The sequence below is a fragment of the Dendropsophus ebraccatus genome, chromosome 6 (genome assembly GCF_027789765.1).
Source record: "Dendropsophus ebraccatus isolate aDenEbr1 chromosome 6, aDenEbr1.pat, whole genome shotgun sequence".
Lineage (NCBI taxonomy): Eukaryota > Metazoa > Chordata > Amphibia > Anura > Hylidae > Dendropsophus > Dendropsophus ebraccatus.
The window spans coordinates 99948167-99964918 of record NC_091459.1 but is presented as its reverse complement, the minus strand read 5'-3'; the positions used below and the strand labels follow the sequence as shown (position 1 = coordinate 99964918).

The window sequence follows — 16752 nt, the reverse complement described above, 5'->3', positions numbered from 1 at the left end:
GATTATCGTTCCATGTAAATGGGTGAACGATTTCAGGTCTTTCGCAATAGCGGTCGTTTGGATCGTTTATCATTAACGATTATGCAAACAATAATCGTCCTGTGGAATAGGGCCCTTAGCCTAGAGTTGCCACGATACATGAAAAAACTGTGACATCACTACGACTTGCAATGTGCCAAGGCAGCTAGTGACCCCACAGCAAATCATTGCATTAGTGGTAATAACTGTGCCATTTAATTTCATGAGCCCAATCTTAAGGCTGTTTTAACCATGGGACCCTACATATGACAGATGTCACTAAGTATACATACAAAGGATATACATATTGGTGACTTCCCCGACTTATACAGCTGAGATAGAATTGGATGAACCCTGAGGGCACGGCGTGTGATTAGCGGTGGCTGCTGAAGTAGGTTGAAGCCCTGAGGCTGCCTGGAAAACATGGATACACAACCATGTCTAGTCTGCGGGACACTGGGTAACACACTGTGAAAGGACCTGCAGAAAACAGTCCTAAAATATTCATGCACCTAACAGCCTGGATGAGAAACCAGACTGCATTTTTCTTTTCCACTTGGGTGTGTCTTGAATCTGAGGCATCTTATACTTAAAAAAATACAGTGCTTGGGTTCCCTGTACCCTGGACTGTCCGACACACCCAGCAATGCACAGAATTCTAACATCCTGAAGGCAATGGCAAGCCTGTACAGCATGGAACATGGTTCATACACGGAGAATGAAAGAAGTCGGGGTCAATGCTCAAAACACATAGATTGCTGCATTAATGGATTCTAGAAGATATAGGTAGTATCAGGTGAGTGCATAGTGTAGGTATATAAACTTTAGGGACAATTGGCTATAGGCAATACTCGAGGGCTTCTTAGTGTCCTATTCCACAGGCCGAGCAGAGCCCGATCAACTGGGCCTATTCCACGGCCCGACATCGGCCGATCATTGGTCCGTGGAATAGGCCCCTTAGGGTGCACGATGCATCTCATTCATACGCAGAGGAAATTTTGTGATTATATTTGCCATATTATATGGGAAGGAAGCCAGATCATGGTCACACAGTACACCTAGCTCATGTGATTACCATTACCCCAATAGTCTGGACACCCCAAATAGCACAATGTTAGCGTATAAATTGTCCGGCAAACCAGTGAAGGCACAACCATCTGATGTTATAAGGAACCACTTGCCTCATACGTTCTGCATTAATGCTGCATATGCAAAGCTGGCATAAAGTCAAGACCAGTATAATAGATTCTGACATTGACTGCAGAACAAGCTGTCTCAGCCATCCTCCGCCATGGAACAGAAATAGAAGCTACAGTAGTCAGGACTCCAGAGCATTGGATGTGGATTCCAATTAGATTTATGGCCCAAAGCGCAAAGAAGCCAATAACCCGCTACTACTAACTAGTCAATACTATCCGCCAGTCACTTACAGTGTATGAGCTATTGATTATTAAAGTGGCTCTCCAATGTAAGTATCACACTGCAACGTACAATAGTGGGTGGGGGTCATTTATAGGGGGCTTCTGGGGGGCACTCACCGGCGGTCATATACTAACAGCATTATCATATAGATGAAGGAATCTTAAAGGGGTAGGTCACCAATTTTTTTTTCCCTTTTAAATCAACAGGTGCCAGAGATTTGCAATTTCTTTCTATAAAAAAAACTCAAGCCTTCCAGTATTTATCAGCTGCTGTATGTCCTGCAGGACGGAATGCATTCTCTGCAGTTAGACAGGGGTGGCAGCAGAGAGCACTGTGTCAATGTCAGGAACTGTCCAGAGCAGTGGCAAATCCCCATAGAAAACCTCTCCTGCTCTCCAGACTGGAAAGAATACACCACTTCCTGCAGGACATACAGCAGCTGATAAGTACAGGAAGACTAGATTATTATTATTTTTTTTAAGTAAATTACAAATCTCTCGCAATTTCAGGCACCAGTTAATTTGAAAGAAAATACATTTCGGTGAACTACCCCTTTAACAACTTTGGGTTAGCTATACCTAGAGATCAGCAAGACACCCAAGAATCCCCTCCTAGCTCCTACAGTAAAGGTCCATACACATGAGAGTACAGGTAAAGCTAAAGCTTTGGCTGTCCAACCATGAAGGGTATTGTAGTTTTCCAACAGCTGGAGGGCCACAAGTTTGACTCCCCAGCAAGAGAAAAGTCTAAGACAACCCAGTGCCCTGATGGTATGCTGCCACCACCGTCCAGCAAACGCCAACGGGTAAAACCTGAAACGGGGCCACAAGGGCACACTCCATCATCTAATGAGAATCTATGGCTCGGTACACACTGGGACATATCCAAAACAGACACTGCTTAAAGGGAACCTGTCACCCCCCGTGCCGGGGTGACAGGCTCCCGACCCCCCGTTAGAGCCCCCTATACTCACCTAATCCCGCCGGGTCCCGCTTCTGGAGGTGGTCGGGTGATGAAGATCTCAGCCGCTGCAGCCCGGCGCGCGCGCTGAGAGATGAGTCCAACGCTCATAGAGAATGACAGAGCGCTGGACTCTCCTGTCATTCTCTATGGGTGTTGGACTCATCTCTCAGCGCGCCGGGCTGCAGCGGCTGACATCTTCATCACCCGACCACCTCCAGAAGCGGGACCCGGCGGGATTAGGTGAGTATAGGGGGCTCTAACGGGGGGTCGGGAGCCTGTCACCCCGGCACGGGGGGGTGACAGGTTCCCTTTAACACCAAGCAAGGGACTGACAAAGAAAAACTATAACAGAAAGATCTGCAGCTTTTTTGGTGTTTGAGTTCAGTACTGATTTTGGGAAAAATACTGACCACTATGAGGCTTCAGCTTCAATGAAACTGAGCCACATCGCCATGCACAAAGTAAGGACCAAGAGTGGTATGGTTTCCTCAAGAAAGAATCTATGTTTTTCCAAATCCAGAATGCATTAGTGTCTGGGATATGCCTGGTTATTTCATGCATTGCACAGACACATAAGATAGCGGAGCACACGTGTATTCAGTGAGGAGTCCTGCCACAACCAGACACATAAGATAGCGGAGCACATGTGTATTCAGTGAGGAGTCCTGCCACAACCAGACACATAAGATAGCGGAGCACACGTGTATTCAGTGAGGAGTCCTGCCACAACCAGACACATAAGATAGCGGAGCACACGTGTATTCAGTGAGGAGTCCTGCCACAACCAGACACATAAGATAGCGGAGCACATGTGTATTCAGTGAGGAGTCCTGCCACAACCAGACACATAAGATAGCGGAGCACATGTGTATTCAGTGAGGAGTCCTGCCACAACCAGACACATAAGATAGCGGAGCACACGTGTATTCAGTGAGGAGTCCTGCCACAACCAGACACATAAGATAGCGGAGCACACGTGTATTCAGTGAGGAGTGCTGCCACAACAAGACACATAAGATAGCGGAGCACACGTGTATTCAGTGAGGAGTCCTGCCACAACCAGACACATAAGATAGCGGAGCACACGTGTATTCAGTGAGGAGTCCTGCCACAACCAGACACAAGATAGCGGAGCACACGTGTATTCAGTGAGGAGTCCTGCCACAACCAGACACATAAGATAGCGGAGCACACGTGTATTCAGTGAGGAGTCCTGCCACAACCAGACACAAGATAGCGGAGCACACGTGTATTCAGTGAGGAGTCCTGCCACAACCAGACACGTCCCCCGTTCCCAATCCTGACAGATTCCCTGGAATAATTTTTTAATCTATGGACAGTTTTACCTTGTAAATAATCAGTGTCTAGTATTGAAGGGTACACACAGTGTCCCTGGTGTCCTGGAGTACAGGCAGCATCTGGTGGACAAGTATTCATTATCAGGAAGCGTACAGGAGGTGCTGGTCACTGACACAGTCACCATCCCAGATGCTACATGGACCGCCTGCTAGAGGTCCCCCATACCCAGCTGTACAGTAAGTTACCCAATCCTTGGTGCTCCAGATGGGGCTGTGCACTGAGCTGGGACAAGAGTGTCACCAGACAGTGGAGGTCCCAGCCATCATCTCACATAGGCTGTGATCTGCTCACCTATCACCACAAGTACCATAGGTTACTACCGCAATCACTCCTGCCATATAACTCCAAGACAAACAAACCGCAGGAGCCTCACAAAAAGGAGGAGATTACAATATAACCAAGTATGACAGTGCTCCATGTCACTACCAGGCATAGTAGTAGTAGTAGGAGGAGGATGTGTGAGTGCTCCATGTCCCTGCCAGGCATAGTGGTAGGAGGATGTGTGACAGTGTTCCATGTCACTACCAGGCATAGTAGTAGGAGGAGGAGGATGTGGGACAGAGCTCCATGTCACTGCCAGGCATAGTGGTAGGAGGAGGAGGAGGATGTGCGAGTGCTCCATGCCACTGCCAGGCATAGTGGTAGGAGGATGTGTGACAGTGTTCCATGTCACTACCAGGCATAGTAGTAGGAGGAGGAGGATGTGGGACAGAGCTCCATGTCACTGCCAGGCATAGTGGTAGGAGGAGGAGGAGGATGTGCGAGTGCTCCATGCCACTGCCAGGCATAGTGGTAGGAGGAAGTGTGATAGTGCCCCATGTCACAGCCAGGCATAGTAGTAGGAGGATGTGTGACAGTGCTCCATATCACTGCCAGGCATAGTAGTAGGAGGATGTGTGACAGTGCTCCATATCACTGCCAGGCATAGTAGTAGGAGGATGTGTGACAGTGCTCCATATCACTGCCAGGCATAGTAGTAGGAGGATGTGTGACAGTGCTCCATATCACTGCCAGGCATAGTAGTAGGAGGATGTGTGACAGTGCTCCATATCACTGCCAGGCATAGTAGTAGGAGGATGTGTGACAGTGCTCCATATCACTGCCAGGCATAGTAGTAGGAGGATGTGTGACAGTGCTCCATATCACTGCCAGGCATAGTAGTAGGAGGATGTGTGACAGTGCTCCATATCACTGCCAGGCATAGTAGTAGGAGGATGTGTGACAGTGCTCCATATCACTGCCAGGCATAGTAGTAGGAGGATGTGTGACAGTGCTCCATATCACTGCCAGGCTTAGTAGTAGGAGGATGTGTGACAGTGCTCCATATCACTGCCAGGCATAGTAGTAGTAGGAGGAGGATGTGGGACAGAGCTCCATGTCACTGCCAGGCATAACAGTAGGAGGTGGAGGGAAGACAGGACTCCCTGTCACTGCCAGGCATAGTAGTAAGGAAAGGTGTGACAGTAATACTGAAAGGCATAGTAGAGGTAGTAGGATATGTGACAATGCCCCAGGTCCCTGCCAGGCATAGTAGTAGGAGGGGGATATGTGACAGTGCCCCATGTCCCTGCCAGGCATAGTAGTAGTAAGAGGAGGATATATGAGAGTGCCTCATGTCCCTGCCAGGCATAGTAGGAGGAGGATATATGACAGTGCCCCATGTCCCTGCCAGGCGTAGTAGTAGGAGGACGATATGTGACAGTGCCCCATGTCCCTGCCAGGCATAGTAGTAGTAGTAGGAGGATGATATGTGACAGTGCCCCATGTCCCTGCCAGGTATAGTAGTAGTAGTAGTAGTAGTAGGAGGAGGAGGAGGAGATGTGACAGTGCCCCATGTCCCTGCCAGGTATAGTAGTAGGAGGAGGAGGAGGAGATGTGACAGTGCCCGATGTCCCTGCCAGGCATAGTAGTAGTAGTAGGAGGATGATATGTGACAGTGCCCCATGTCCCTGCCAGGCATAGTAGTAGTAGGAGGATGATATGTGACAGTGCCCCATGTCCCTGCCAGGCATAGTAGTAGTAGTAGTAGTAGGAGGAGGACGATATGCGACAGTGCCCCATGTCCCTGCCAGGCGTAGTAGTAGTAGGAGGAGGAGGAGATGTGACAGTGCCCCATGTCCCTGCCAGGCATAGTAGTAGTAGTAGGAGGAGATGTGACAGTGCCCCATGTCCCTGCCAGGCATAGTAGTAGTAGGAGGATGATATGTGACAGTGCCCCATGTCCCTGCCAGGCATAGTAGTAGGAGGAGGATGCGGGTCAGCTGACTGCCAATACACGAGTCATGTGACCACACACAATGCCAGCTCTTTGACCTATAATACTTCCTAGTACGCGTTACCTGTAGTACATTATGTGAGTGACTGAGCACTCGTTCACACCATGCGGCAGCGTGTAAGTGACAGGGAAGCACAGACGGCACGCAGCTGATCTGATTAAAGGGGCAGCACAGTGTCACACCCTCTGGTGGCGCCACAGGGGACTACAGACAGGAAATGCAGAGGGGAGAGGCCATTGCGGAAGGTTACCTGATAGCGTTACGGCCGCTGCTCCGGGGACAGCGGAGACATGCAGCATGCAGACTCCCCCGCTCCAGCCCACCGCTCATTCCTCGCAACCAGCACAGCTCGACCCACAGCAGTCAAGATGTGGGATGACTCGCTCGCCGATCGCGCTGATTGGCTGGCCAGAGGCACTTCTAACCGCTGATTGGTCGTTGTTTCTGTCAGTCAACATTCGCTGTAAAGAAGATCCTGTTGTGCATGTGACTGTGCAGCATGGACCGCCGGAGGGGAGGGGCCACCTAGGGAGGACGCGACCTGGAGAGTGCGGGGTCCTGCGCCAGACCTGTGCAGGCTGACTGGGTCACGTGTGCGCGCTGCTCGCCTCCAACATTACCGATAAAGTTTATTGCGATTGAAGGTTGAACAGAAAAGTCGATATAGGAAGGGACCGGTTGTCTGTGAGGAACCAATAAGTCACAATTGTTTACAATAAACTATATGACGTCTGCTTCATGAATAAACCACGCCCTTAAATACTTTGACCACGCCCCTAACCCTTACCTTGTGCCCATGCCAAGCATGGAAGTACAGTACAGCAGTAATAGGCTGCAGGGGGCTGCCAGGGAAGGCACTGTACCATCAAGGGCTGGGCCAAGCACACCACACTGGCCCATGTGTAGCTCCCCATGGTTAGCTTGTTAAGCTATCAATTCTTTTTGGTTTTTCCATTTGACAATAGAAATTTCACTATGCAAAATTTCTCCCTATGGCCAGCTTCTATATATCCATCTAGTTGTGGCAGAAATCAGGTACTGGAGGAGGCCAGACCTCTTCCCTGCCTTGCCGTGCCCTCGTCTCCCACATGCACTGGGTATATTGGTGCAGGTTATTGCACAAACCATTGGGCCAAGTGCCCGTTTGATAAACTCCCCCATATAGTTATTATATCACATTGTTTCCCATATACCAGGAGCGAATATTGTCACCAGGTGAAGATGAAATATTACTACCACATAATGCTGATAGCGTACCTGTCACGACCAATAACTTTTGACATGTCAAAACTTATTGATCACAACGGGTCTCACTGCTGACACCCGCTCTGTTCAGGAGATATAGCCTCATTCAGTCAATATTTTTCAACGTAAAAGACACTTTACACGGGCCGATTATCAGTCGGGAGAGTTGCCTGCAGCCAACAAATTGTTTTATGTAAAATATTTGAAAAAATATTGACGGAATGAGTGGCCAGCTGGAGAGTGGATGGCGTCACTACAATCTCTTCACGGCTATATCTGCTGATCAGAACGGGTCTCAGCAGTGACACCCACTGTGATAAATAGCTTCTGTCGTATCTGGTGACACTTCAAAAGTTATTTGTAGTGACAGTGCCCATTTAAATAATACCTCTACACCATGGGTCTCAAACTCGCGGCCCTCCAGCTGTTGCAAAACTACAATTCCCATCATGCCTGGGACAGCCAAAGCAAGCTTCGGCTGTCCCAGGCATGATGGGAATTGTAGTTTTGCAACAGCTGGAGGGCCACGAGTTTGAGACCCCTGCTCTACACCATGACCACTATACTACTACAGACCATTTGAGTGAGGTCAGTTCAGTTACATTTGCAGAACCCCCCCTCCCCCCTTGGATTATCTAGTTATTTCCTAATTGCTCTTCTGCAAATCTGCTGCCTAAGAGAATTTGGGGCGTCACCCTCCGGCCCTGAACACCACTGGCTCCCCCCCAGTCCGCCCCCTATGCATATTCATATATTCATAGTGGGCTGTATGTAAGATGTCCCTTAGGAGACGGGCTGTTTCCCGCGCATCCAGGCCGCCGCCGATCCTCCCGGAGGTCAATCAAGATGTAAGTATAAGTCTATGTTTGTCTGTGAATGTGTGTAAATTGAGGTGATTGTTGTTGTTTTTTTTGTGTGCAAATTGCATGAATGAGAGTGAGTGGTAGTGTGCCCATACCTCCCAACTTTTGCAAAGAGCAAAGAGGGACATGTGCGCAGCGGTCCCCATAACCACGCCCCCACAGCGACCCTCCATAGCCACGCCCCCATAGCAACCCTCCATAGCCACGCCCCCATAGCAACCCTCCATAGCCACTCCCCTACAGTCACCACATGCTACTGACTGAATAGTGCCCTATACAGTATCTAATCCCGCCAAAAATGCCCTATAGTATCCAATCCCCCATTATAGTGCCTCACCTAGAATCCAATGCCCCACATAGTGTCCAATCCCCCACATAGTGCCCCACATAGTATCCAATGCCCCCATATAGAGCCCCACATAGTATCCAATGCCCCCATATAGAGCCCCACATAGTAGCCAATGCCCCATATAGTGCCCACATAGTAGCCAATCCCCCATATAGTGCCCCACATAGTAGCCAATGCCCCCATATTGTGCCCCACATATTATCCAATCCCCCATCTAGTGCCCCACATAGTAGCCAATGCCCCCATATAGTGCCCCACATAGTAGCCAATCCCCCATATATGCCCACATAGTAGCCAATCCCCCCATATAGTGCCCCACATAGTAGCCAATCCCCATATAGTGCCCCACATAGTAGCCAATCCCCATATAGTGCCCCACATAGTAGCCAATCCCTCCATATAGTGCCCCACATAGTAGCCAATGCCCCCATATAGTGCCCCACATATTATCCCCATATAGTGCCTTACATAGTAGCAAATGCCCCCATATAGTGCCCCACATAGTAGCCAATCCCCCATATATGCCCTTATAGTAGCCAATCTCCCCATATAGTTCCCCACATAGTAGCCAATCCCCATAAAGTGCCCCACATAGTAGCCAATCCCCATATAGTGCCCCACATAGTAGCCAATCCCCATATAGTGCCCCACATAGTAGCCAATCCCTCCATATAGTACCCCACATAGTAGCCAATCCCCCAAAGAGTGCCCCACATAGTAGCCAAACCCCCATAGAGTGCCCACATAGTAGCCAATGCCCCCATATATGCCCCACATAGTAGCCAATCCCCCATATATGCCCCACTTAGTAGCCAATCCCCCATATAGTGCCCCACATAGTAGCCAATCCCCCATATATGCCCCACATAGTAGCCTATGCCCCACATAGTAGCCAATCCCCCATATAGTGCCCCACATAGTAGCCAATCCCCCATATATGCCCCACATAGTAGCCAATGCCCCCAAATATGCCCCACATAGTATCCAATCCCCCATATAGCGCCCCACATATTATCCAATCCCGCCCCGGAGGATGACGGGAGTGCGCGCTCTGCCGGGAGAGGAGCTGCTGGGACCGGCGGACAGGTGAGTTACTGTTTTTTTTTTTTTTTTTTCGCTGGGGCCACATATAATGCGGGACACTGGGTGTTGTTCCGGGACCGCGGGACAGCACCCCGAAAACGGGATTGTCCCGCGGAATCCGGGACGGTTGCCTGTTGAGAGAGTGTGGATGTGTGGATGATGAGAGTGTGCATGGTGTGGATGATGGGAGTGTGCATGGTGTGGATGATGGGAGTGTGCATGGTGTGGATGATGGGAGTGTGCATGGTATGGATGATGGGGGTGTGGATTATGGGAGTGTACATAGCGTGGATGATGGGAGTGTGCATGGTGTGGATGATGGGAGTGTGCATGGTGTGGATGATGGGAGTGTGCATGGTGTGGATGATGGGAGTGTGCATGGTATGGATGATGGGAGTGTGCATGGTGTGGATGATGGGGGTGTGGATGATGGGAGTGTGCATGGTATGGATGATGGGAGTGTGCATGGTGTGGATGATGGGGGTGTGGATTATGGGAGTGTACATAGCGTGGATGATGGGAGTGTGCATGGTGTGGATGATGGGAGTGAACATTGTGTATTCCCATAATCCACACTCTTAACATCCACACCATGCACACTCCCATCATCCACACTCCCATAATCCACACCATGCCCACTCCCATAATCCACACCATGCACACTCTCATCATCCACACTATGCACACTCTCATCATCCACACTGTGCACACTCTCATCTTCCACACTCTCTCAACAGGCACACACTACCACTCACTCTCATTCATACAGTTTGCAAAAAAACAATCACCTCAATTCACACACATTTACAGACTAACATAGACTTAGGCTGCTTTCACACGTTCCGTGTTCCGCACGGAACATGGACGTCTAATGCCTGTAACAGACTTCTCCCCCCACCCGGGCAACATCTGTGATAAGATGCTGGGAGCGGGCGAACTGTACAGATATGCGCTGCGCTGTAATTACAGAACTGTGTAGCTGATTCATTACAGTGCGGCGCATATCTGTACAGTTCCCCCGCTCCCAGCATCTTATCACAGATGTTGCCAGGCGGGGGGAGAAATCCGTTACAGGCATTCCAAGTCTGTGTTCCGTGCGGAACACGGAACGTGTGAATGCAGGCAAATACTTATATCTTAAGTGACCTCCGGGAGGATCGGCGGCAGAATGATGAATGACGCATGCACGGGAAGCAGCCCATCTCCAACAGGACATTTTCCCTGCGCCAGTGCGGTAGAAAGAGCCCACTATGCATATATGAATATGCATAGTGGGCAGGACAGGAGGGGGTGGACTGGGTGGGACGCAGTGGTGCTTGGGGCTGGAGGGTGACGACCCAAATGCTCTTAGGCAGCAGATTTGCATAAGAGCAATTAGGGAATTAATAAAGTATGCGGAGGATAAGAGGAACGGTATTCACAGCAATCTACTCCTAAGTTACTGAGCTTCTTCGGCATATCAGCAGCTTCTTAGGGCAGAACGTGCTGATAGTGCCGCTTTAACCAGTTAAAATCTTTACTGAAGAAAACTTAGTAGTGCAGTACAAATATATATACAGTAAAGACCAAGTTTGGACACACCTTCTCATTCAAAGAGTTTTCTGTATTTTCGTGACTATGAAAATTGTAGATTCACACTGAAGGCATCAAAACTATGAATTAACACTTGTGGAATTATATACTTAACAAAAAAAAGTGTGAAACAACTGAAAATAGGTTTTATTTTCTAGGTTCTTCAAAGTAGCCACCTTTTCCTTTGATTACTGCTTTACACACTCTTGATAAACTTCAAAAGGTAGTCACCTGGAATGGTCTTCCAACAGATTTGAAGGAGTTCCCAGAGATGCTTAGCACTTGTTGGCCCTTTTGCCTTCACCCTGCGCTCCAGCTCACCCCAAACTACCTTGATTGGGTTCAGGTCTGGTGACTATGGAGGCCAGGTCATCTGGCGTAGCACCCCATCACTCTCCTTCTTGGTCACATAGCCCTCTGTACGCCTGGATATGTGTTTGGGTTCATAGTCCTGTTGAAAAATAAATAATGGTCCAACTAAACGCAAATTGGATGGAATAGCATGCTGCTGCAAGATGATGTGGTAGCCATGCTGGTTCAGTATGCCTTCAATTTTTAATAAATCCCCAACAGTGTCACCAGCAAAGCACCCCTACACCATCACACCTCCTCCTTCATGCTTCACGGTGGGAACCAGGCATGTAGAGTCCATCCGTTCACCTTTTCTGTGTCGCACAAAGACACAGTGGTTGGAACCAAAGATCTCAAATTTAGACTCATCAGACCAAAGCAAAGATTTCCACAGGTCTAATGTCCAGTGAAATCCACTGCGAATCTGGTATGTGTGAAGGCACCCTTAAAGAGGACCCAGCGCCGGGGTGACAGGCTCTCGACCCCCAGCTAGATCCCCTTATAGTTACCGCATGTCGCCGAGTCCCGCTGCCGGAGCCGGTCCCGGGACGGAGATATCCCGGTGAGAAGCCGGCGCGCGCGCGGTGGAGATATGTCCAGCGTCCATAGAGAATGAATGGAGCCGGACTCATCTCTGCTGCGCGTGCACGGCTCCATTCATTCTCTATGGACGCCGGACCCATCTCCACAGCGCGCGCGCCGGCTTCTCACCGGGATATCTCTGTCCCGAGACCGGCTCCGGCAGCAGGACTTGGCGACATGCGGTAACTATAAGGGGATCTAGCTGGGGGTCGGGAGCCTGTCACCCCCCGCACCTGTAAAGTAATAATGGCCACTTGTTTTTCTTTACTTAGCTGCTTTTTTCTTGCCATAATACAAATTCTAACAGTTTATTCAGTAGGATAAACAGCTGTGTATCTATCTGACTTCTGCACAACACAACTGATGGTCCCAACCCCATTTATAAGGCAAGAAATCCTACTTATTACACCTGACAGAGCATACCTGTGAGGTGAAAACCATTTCAGGTGACTACCTCTTGAAGCTTATGAAGAGAATGCCAAGAGTGTGCCAAGCAGTAATCAAAGAAAAAGGTGGCTACTTTAAAGAACCTAGAATATAAGACATATTTTCAGTTGTTTCACAGTTTTTTGTTAAGTATATAATTCCACATGTGTTAATTCATAGTTTTGATGCCTTCAGTGTGAAACTACAATTTTCATGAAAATGCAGATGCAAAATGGGGGTAAACTATCCAGACACTGATAGTTGACACTGATAGACAATAAACATTACAGTGGCATAAAGTAAAGACAAGCAAAAGAGACATCAGTTAACCCTTTGCTTAATTTACCTTCAGCCCTTCAAACAGTACAGTGACACCTGGTGGCGGGAGTAGCATTCTACATGCTTCAGCCCCAGAGCCTATAACACATAGTACCAACCTACAGTATACATGCTGATACAACAGAGGTCTCATCTTATTGGAGTCACTTACTTTCCTTCTTTTCCATCTGATCCAGACCGGCATGACGGTTCTTCAATCAATGATTCTTCTCTGCAGAACCTGCTGATCAAACATTTTTAGGCTCCGCATAATTTAGCACCTATAGTTCCCCATACAGTAATAATGTCTTCCTTGGTGCCAGAGAGTAACGTGGGTAGATGATTGGATTTGGGAGAGAGAGGAGGTGGTTTGAGGATGATTTGGTAGGTCCTTCCCAATTAGGTAGTTAGGTCACTGCAGTAAGTAGATAGGTGCCCCCTGTAGATACAGTGGGTCCCCGGTTAATAATTGCCCTCTGTAGGTGGGTTTCCCCATAGATTGTTGTCCCCTGCAGATAGTTCTCCTCTGTAGAAAGTTATTCCTGTAGGTAAATCCCCTATAGACAGTTACCTCCTGTATGTAGGTCCACTGTAGACAATTGACTCCTATAGGTAGGTCCCCTATACACAGCTGACCCCTGTAGGTAGGTCCCCTGTAGATAGTTGCCTCTGTATGTTAGTAGGTGGGTTCCCAATAAATAGTTACCCCCTGTAGGTAGCTATCCTGTGTAGATAGTTGTCCCTGTAGGTGGGTCTCTTGTAGATCGTTACCCCTTGTAGGTAGTTGTCCTCTGTAAAAAGTTGCCCTTGTAGGTAGGTCCCCTGTAGAGAGGGAATATATTAAAATGTATTAAAGTATGGATCTAAGTCTGTAATAGTTGAGGAAGCTGGTCTGTGGTAGGTATTCATATTGGGGGGGGGGGGGGATTATTTCTGATGGTGTAGGTCAGTATGTGTCCTTCAAGCAGCCTGTTAGCCTTATAGCCAAAAATGTTACTAATGCCCCTTATCAAAAGTTGGCAAGTATCACTTACACCTAAGAGAGTGCTCCCAGAGGGCCCATTCACATCACGTTCGCTTGTATGTCAGATGTATTTATTGGGGTACCTTCAAAAGGGTACAGTATACCCCAGCATATTTTTAGTGTGATCATAAAGTATAGACTGGTAGTTCAGTCGACTTCCCGAAAAGCATCACTAGTGGACTACACTTAGTCCATAAAACCCAGTGGGCCCACCATGAGCCACGAGTACATTACAGTATACATACAGTAGGAATATCTTTTGAAAGCATTCTGACATATACTGTACCACCAACACACAAGCAAAACGTGACGTGGATAAGACCCGTCAGTGTCACAGCAGAATAGTGGACAATAGGTGAAAAGTCCAACTTCACTTGGAGCTGTGAGCAGAGGGCACGCCAAAACGTTGAGACAAATTGTGAGCCTCTGTCGGACACAATGTGAAGGGGAAGACCATGTAAGCGGAAGATGAAGAAAGAAAGAACAACTGGGCCAGACGGGGAGCAGATGGAAGTCCAGGAAGAGCCACAAAATGAGACATCTTGGAGAAGCGGTCAGTGACCACCCAAATGACTGTGTTTCCCGCAGATGAAGGCAAGTCTGTGACAAAGTCCATGCCTATGTGGCACCAGGGACGGCTTGGAACTGGCAAGGGCTGTAATAGGCCGGCAGGCCTTAGTTGGGAGGACTTGTTTTTGGCACAGATTGTACAGGAAGCCACAAAGTCTTTGACATCTTGGAAAAGGCTGGGCCACCAGTAGTGGCGGGAGATCAGTTGCCCGGTCTTTTGGACTCCAGGGTGCCCGGCCACCAATGAGGAGTGTCCTCACTTCAGAATCCTTCCTCGAAGCGCAGGGCGAACATAGGTCTTTCCGGGGGGTACTCCCTGAAGAGCCGAAGTGGCGACTGTCATCAGACGATCGGGAGGTATGATGTGGCGAGGAGAGTCCTCTTGTCCCATGACATCAGATGCTCGGGAGAGAGCATCGGCTTTCACGTTCTTCTCAGCCGGACAAAAATAGATAACAAAGTTGAAACGTGAAAAGAAAAGCGACCACCTGGCCTGCCGGGGATTGAGGCGTTGGGCCGATTGGAGGTAGAGAAGGTTCTTGTGGTCCATATAGATGTTGACCGGATGCCTAGCCCCCTCTAGGAGATGACGCCACTCCTCCAGTGCCAGCTTAATCGCCAAGAGTTTTTGGTCACCAATAGTATAGTTCCTCTCGGCAGGGGAAAAAGTCTTTGAGAAGAACCCACAGGTTCTGGTCTTGCCTGATGCGTCCTTTTGCGAGAGGACAGCTCCAGCGCCCACTGAAGAAGCGTCGACCTCAAGTGAAAACGGCTTGGTGGCATCCGGGCGGACTAGGGCAGAGGCAAAGGCCTACTTTAGGCTAGTGAAGGCTTGCTCGGCCTCAGGTGGCCAATGCCTGGCATCCGCATTCTTCTTAGTGAGAGCCACGATGGGTGCGACCAGGGTAGAGAAATGTGGGATGAACTGCCGATAGTAGTTGGCAAATTCTAGGAGGCGTTGGATAGCTCTGAGTCCCACGGGACGTGGCCACTGGAGAACAGCTGAGAGTTTGGCTGGATCCATCTGTAGACCTCGATCGGAGACAATATAGCCAAGAAACGGAAGGCTGCGCTGATGGAAAACGCACTTCTCCAGCTTGGCGTACAAAAAATTGGCCCGTAGTCTTCGTAGGACCTGACGTACTTGGGTCACGTGAGTCTGCTGGTCAGGGGAGAAGACCAGAATGTCGTCGAGATAGACGATGACGCAGACATAGAGGAGGTCACGGAATATGTCGTTGACGAATTCCTGGAAGACTGCTGGGGCATTGCATAGGCCGAATGGCATGACCAGGTATTCGTAGTGCCCATCTCTGGTGTTAAAAGCGGTCTTCCATTCGTCTCCTTCACGAATAAGGATTAAATTGTACGCTCCCCTGAGATCCAGCTTGGAGAAGATCCTGGCTCCACGGAGATGGTCGAACAGTTCGGGGATAAGTGGAAGAGGATATCGGTTCTTGACAGTCACCTTATTTAGGCCCCGGTAGTCTATGCATGGGCGAAGAGAACCGTCCTTCTTCTGCACAAAGAAGAATCCTGTGCCAGCAGGGGACGTGGATTTGCGGATGAAACCCTTCTGTAAGTTTTCCCGGATGTAGGAGGACATGGCCTCAGTCTCGGGTACAGAGAGAGGGTACACCCGACCTCGTGGAGGAGAAGTTCCAGGAAGGAGGTCTATGGGACAATCGTACATCCGGTGAGGGGGCAGAGAATCCGCCTCCTTGGCAGAGAAGACATCAGCCAAGTCTTGGTATTCCACCAGTAGGCCGGGTAGAGGCTTGACGGAGTCAGGTGACATCATAGAGCACTTGGGCTGAGGAGGCTTCAGACACCGGTTTGGACAGTCCAGACCCCAACTGAGAATCTCCCCGATTCTCCAGTCTAGCTTAGGGGCATGTAATTGCAGCCAAGAAAGGCCCAGGAGGATGTTGGAAGAGGAATGGCGCAAGACGTAGAAGGAGATCTTCTCCTGATGTAAAGCGCCTACCTGGAGGACTAGAGGTACAGTCTGGTAGTGTACAGCTTCAGTGAGAGTCTCGCCCGTGACCGAGGTGATAGACAGGGATCGGGCTAGCTGAGTCACGGGTAGACCCAGAGTCTATGAAGGCAGTAGTCTGGTGAGTTTGTCCTGAGGGTGTCTGGATGGACACTGGCAAAGTCAACCTTGGAGAGGTGGCATTCACACCTAGGGAGGCCTCTCCCACCATTCCTAGGTGCGAGCGTTTCCCGGACGCTTGATGACGTTGAGGACATCTCTGCCGGAAGTGATTAGGGTCACCGCAGTAGAGGCAGAGATTCAGCTCCAGACGACGAGTTCTCTCATCAGGCGTC

At 49.3% G+C, this 16752-nt stretch overlaps 1 protein-coding gene across 1 annotated transcript in view; it reads right to left on the bottom strand.

Annotated features, from left to right (window-relative positions):
- RNF13 (ring finger protein 13) overlaps positions 1-6435 on the bottom strand; it is a 67744-nt gene extending 61309 nt beyond the window's left edge. Inside the window, exon 1 of the mRNA XM_069975421.1 lies at positions 6289-6435. The gene's annotated coding sequence lies outside the window, so the exon portion shown is untranslated. The remainder of the gene's footprint in view (positions 1-6288) is intronic.
- Positions 6436-16752: the final 10317 nt, after the last annotated feature.